Source organism: Salvelinus alpinus, chromosome 5 (genome assembly GCF_045679555.1).
Source record: "Salvelinus alpinus chromosome 5, SLU_Salpinus.1, whole genome shotgun sequence".
Lineage (NCBI taxonomy): Eukaryota > Metazoa > Chordata > Actinopteri > Salmoniformes > Salmonidae > Salvelinus > Salvelinus alpinus.
In genome coordinates this window covers 2,591,338-2,597,352 of record NC_092090.1, presented here as the reverse complement: position 1 = coordinate 2,597,352, position 6,015 = coordinate 2,591,338, and positions in this window count along the sequence as shown.

Here is a 6,015-nt window from a genome sequence, read left to right as displayed (position 1 = left end):
CCCCCCCAAGGTCCAGAGTTGTCTGTCTATCAGGACTGCCCCCCCCCCCCCCCAAGGTCCAGAGTTGTCTGTCTATCAGGACTGCCCCCCCCCCCCCCCCCCCCCCCCCCAAGGTCCAGAGTTGTCTGTCTGTCAGGACTGCCCCCCCCCCCGAGGTCCAGAGTTGTCTGTCTATCAGGACTGCCCCCCCCCCCCGAGGTCCAGAGTTGTCTGTCTGTCAGGACTGCCCCCCCCCCCCCCCCGAGGTCCAGAGTTGTCTGTCTGTCAGGACTGCCCCCCCAAGGTCCAGAGTTGTCTGTCTGTCAGGACTGCCCCCCCAAGGTCCAGAGTTGTCTGTCTGTCAGGACTGCCCCCCCCCCCCGAGGTCCAGAGTTGTCTGTCTATCAGGACTGCCCCCCCCCCCCCCCCCCCCCGAGGTCCAGAGTTGTCTGTCTGTCAGGACTGCCCCCCCCCCCCGAGGTCCAGAGTTGTCTGTCTATCAGGACTGCCCCCCCCCCCCCCCGAGGTCCAGAGTTGTCTGTCTATCAGGACTGCCCCCCCCCCCCCCCCCCCAAGGTCCAGAGTTGTCTGTCTGTCAGGACTGCCCCCCCCCCCCCCCGAGGTCCAGAGTTGTCTGTCTATCAGGACTACCCCCCCCCCCGAGGTCCAGAGTTGTCTGTCTATCAGGACTGCCCCCCACCCCCCGAGGTCCAGAGTTGTCTGTCTGTCAGGACTGCCCCCCCCGAGGTCCAGAGTTGTCTGTCTGTCAGGACTGCCCCCCCAAGGTCCAGAGTTGTCTGTCTGTCAGGACTGCCCCCCCCCCCCCCCCGAGGTCCAGAGTTGTCTGTCTATCAGGACTACCCCCCCCCCCCGAGGTCCAGAGTTGTCTGTCTATCAGGACTGCCCCCCACCCCCCGAGGTCCAGAGTTGTCTGTCTGTCAGGACTGCCCCCCCCGAGGTCCAGAGTTGTCTGTCTGTCAGGACTGCCCCCCCAAGGTCCAGAGTTGTCTGTCTATCAGGACTGCCCCCCCCCCCCCCCCCCCCCGAGGTCCAGAGTTGTCTGTCTATCAGGACTGCCCCCCCCGAGGTCCAGAGTTCTGCCTCTCCGTGCGCCCCTCCCTCTACATATCACCCTACAGTACATGATAACCACATATTAACTGTCTATCTGAACCTTTTCAAGTGGTGTCCTGCGGTCTGAGTGAGTACGGTGGGGAGGACGCTAGTGGTTGAGGGGGATGGCGTGACGGAGACGGGAACATCCATGTTAAATACGGTGGGGAGGACGCTAGTGGTTGAGGGGGATGGCGTGACGGAGACGGGAACATCCATGTTAAATACGGTGGGGAGGACGCTAGTGGTTGAGGGGGATGGCGTGACGGAGACGGGAACATCCATGTTAAATACGGTGGGGAGGACGCTAGTGGTTGAGGGGGATGGCGTGACGGAGAAGGGAACATCCATGTTAAATACGGTGGGGAGGACGCTAGTGGTTGAGGGGGATGGCGTGACGGAGAAGGGAACATCCATGTTAAATACGGTGGGGAGGACGCTAGTGGTTGAGGGGGATGGCGTGACGGAGAAGGGAACATCCATGTTAAATACGGTGGGGAGGACGCTAGTGGTTGAGGGGGATGGCGTGACGGAGACGGGAACATCCATGTTAAATACGGTGGGGAGGACGCTAGTGGTTGAGGGGGATGGCGTGACGGAGAAGGGAACATCCATGTTAAATACGGTGGGGAGGACGCTAGTGGTTGAGGGGGATGGCGTGACGGAGACGGGAACATCCATGTTAAATTCCCTCTTATTGGTGGAAACCCGCTGCACTTTTGTCCAATGGGAGGCCTCGTTGTTGGTGGGTGATTTCCTATCCATCTCCCTCTGTGTAAAGAAAGGAGAAATGTTCAAAGGTTTTAAATAAACTGATGTATTTTTGTATAAGAGTGAACTTGTAAATATGTTGAAGCAGCCAAGAATAAAACTATCCAGCTATGATATGGACCCACATCTGATGAGTTGTACCACGTTTATCAGACTGAAACACTACAGAATAAAACTACCCAGCTATGATATGGACCCACATCTGATGAGTTGTACCACGTTTATCAGACTGAAACACTACAGAATAAAACTACCCAGCTATGATATGGACCCACATCTGATGAGTTGTACCACGTTTATCAGACTGAAACACTACAGAATAAAACTACCCAGCTATGATCTGGACCCACATCTGATGAGTTGTACCACGTTTATCAGACTGAAACACTACAGAATAAAACTACCCAGCTATGATATGGACCCACATCTGATGAGTTGTACCACGTTTATCAGACTGAAACACTACAGAATAAAACTATCCAGCTATGATATGGACCCACATCTGATGAGTTGTACCACGTTTATCAGACTGAAACACTACAGAATAAAACTACCCAGCTATGATATGGACCCACATCTGATGAGTTGTACCACGTTTATCAGACTGAAACACTACAGAATAAAACTACCCAGCTATGATATGGACCCACATCTGATGAGTTGTACCACGTTTATCAGACTGAAACACTACAGAATAAAACTATCCAGCTATGATATGGACCCACATCTGATGAGTTGTACCACGTTTATCAGACTGAAACACTACAGAATAAAACTACCCAGCTATGATCTGGACCCACATCTGATGAGTTGTACCACGTTTATCAGACTGAAACACTTTGTAGAGAATAAAACTATCCAGCTATGATATGGACCCACATCTGATGAGTTGTACCACGTTTATCAGACTGAAACACTACAGAATAAAACTATCCAGCTATGATATGGACCCACATCTGATGAGTTGTACCACGTTTATCAGACCGGAGAAACGTTGTTTAGTCTCTATGAGAGTTCCACATGTTATATCTGAAGGTGGTGACATAATGGTGTTAACCGGATAAACGTTCTTTGCTATTCGTACTTTGTTTTATTTTCCTAATGGGTATAATCTAATCTTTGAGTCTCCTGTTGTTCTAAAATCTCAAACTATTGAAACTCCGTATGATTTTAAATGCAGAAAAGGTTTGACATTTTTAAATCTTAATATTTGTAGTTTATTACCTAAAAAATGTCAAGATCTGTGCCTCAGGCAGACCCTGATATTTCTTATTGTATCTGAGACCTGGTTAACTGATAAAACCCTGGACTCTGATGTTGCTGGTCAGGAGTTTTCCTTTCAGAAACTCCCTGATAAAGAAGTCCTGGATGCTTTGTTAACATTAGACGTGATTAAATCCGCAGGGGCTGACCATCTGGATCCTGGTCTGCTGAAGTGTTCAGCTCCCCTTATTGCTGGATCAGTAGCCCACATTATTCATTTAACGTTGTTATCAGGAAGTTTTCCAAAAGCATGGAAACCTGCGTATGTGGGCTCCACTGCCCAAATTGAGTTTGTTTCTCAATATAAGTACCTGGATTGATGACAAGTTGTCCTTCGAGCGGATATAAAACATCTGACTAAGAAGCTAAGATCCAATATTGTTTTTTATATCTAAATAAATCAGGCCTTAGTATTAAAAATAGGACAAAGATTGTTGAAGCTTCTCCCTGATTTGGATTTTGGTGATATTGTTTACATGCGGCACCCTCTGCTTGAAAACCCTTGGATGCAGTCTACCATTCAGCGTTTCATCACAGGGGACCATTTTAGGACTCCTCATTGTAGACTGTATATAAATGTGGGGTTGAACCTCTCTGTCTGTAAGAAGAGAGCCGTATTCTCTTTGATTTATTTACACAGCAATCTGACAGAAACTCCCTCCTATATGTAACATCATTAAGTATAATACGTTACCAAACCCGTTCACAGGAATGGATAACACTAGAGATCCCTTCAGTCTCCACAGATTTAGGAAAATCAGCGTTTAGTTATTTTTGCCCCTAATTTGTGGACCAATCTGCAGAGTTCCCTGCAGTCAGATGTGCTGGTGCCACTCAGGCAGTTAACATTACTGGTTGAGGACGTCTATGTAGTTGAATGGGATTGCTTTTGTTAATTGTGTGCTGAATTATATTGTTTTATACACGTGTATATTTTAATTTTATGTTTTTATTGTAATGTGTACAGGGCTCTCTTGTAAAATTGATTTTTAATCTCATTGTGACTCCCTGTTTAAATAAAGGTTAAATAAATACAATTAAATGAGCGAGCTAGGAGAGATGTAGTCAAAAACTATTTGTACATAATTCAGAACATGGGCCGTTCTTACAGTATTCTCCCTGTACACCAAGTCAGAACCGTAGGATAAATAAAGGGGGCATTTAAGCAGACAATGAAAGCTCTTACAATATTTGATGATTACATTTCTCTAAAACAGGTTATAGGCTACATGTGCATCACCAAGTCAAACCACGAGGTGAAAATAGACCAAATGATTAGGGTGAGGCACATTGGCTACTATTACTTTCTTAGCCACAGTATACATATCTCCCTGGCATGTTACATCATTTATACAGCAGCATACAAGACACTTTTTGGACTCACCTTGTTTTGCTGTGCTCACTTGAACAGGAAGGTGGCGCAGCGGTTCTTCGTGGGAAAATATTGTCATCAAAGTCTGACATTCTCTGGATTTATGTTGCTTTCAAGACAACTGGGTTGAATCATGACGTCAGTGATCTTCAGGTCGGAGCACTAGAAAGAGACCCGAGTTCCCGAATGTACAATTCCGAGTTCCCAGTTGTCTTGAACTCACTAAAGTCCGATGTTGCAGTTCCCGAGTTCCCAGTTGTCTTGAACTCACTAAAGTCAGATGTTGCAGTTCCGAGTCAAGTTGTTTTGAGCGAGGCACAAATCGTGCTTCATTGACAGCTTTGCCAATGTTGAATGTTTATCGTTTTAAACTTGGAAGAGACACTTAAACCCAGACTTGGGACCTCACAGCCACTGAATAGCAGGCTAATACTTGCAGTTAGTCACTGATTCCTTCCAAACCACTCATTGTTGAATTTGCGATTTCCAACTTGTTGTGTAATGTTTATGTCCAATGAGCACCGATACGTTTTATCTATCATTTCTCGTCATATGCCAAGGATTATAAAGGATTTGCCACTAGATTGTCGACTTGATTCATGATGACCCCTAGCTACAATTTTGAATGTATAATGCTAACAAGATCAGTCCAATCAAATCTACTGTAGATATAATGTGATTTGACGTCATTTTATCTGTGGCCAATAACCTTGAGCTTTCTTGGATGGGAACTTCTAATGTAACTCTATGGCATCATCCAAGGGGGCTTGAATTTTCTAGCTCTACTCTTAGACTTGGCGGTGACGTAGTGTCCCCATGAGTGACCGAACACTGAGCCAATCATGGCCCAACGCCATCAGGAAGTCGGCATGGTCTGTAATGTTTGACTCCTCATATCAGAACACATTGATGGAACCAGGAAGTCAGCATGGTCTGTAACGTTTGACTCCTCATATCAGGAAGTCAACATGGTCTGTAACGTTTGACTCCTTATATCAGGAAGTCAGCATGGTCTGTAACGTTTGACTCCTCATATCAGGAAGTCAGCATGGTCTGTAACGTTTGACTCCTCATATCAGGAAGTCAGCATGGTCTGTAACGTTTGACTCCTCATATCAGGAAGTCAGCATGGTCTGTAACGTTTGACCCCTCATATCAGGAAGTCAGCATGGTCTGTAACGTTTGACCCCTCATATCAGGAAGTCAGCATGGTCTGTAACGTTTGACTCCTCATATCAGGAAGTCAGCATGGTCTGTAACGTTTGACTCATATCAGGAAGTCAGCATGGTCTGTAACGTTTGACCCCTCATATCAGGAAGTCAGCATGGTCTGTAACGTTTGACTCATATCAGGAAGTCAGCATGGTCTGTAACGTTTGACCCCTCATATCAGGAAGTCAACATGGTCTGTAACGTTTGACTTCAATCAGGTAGTCAGCATGGTCTGTAACGTTTGACCCCTCATATCAGGAAGTCAACATGGTCTGTAACGTTTGACCCCTCATATCAGGAAGTCA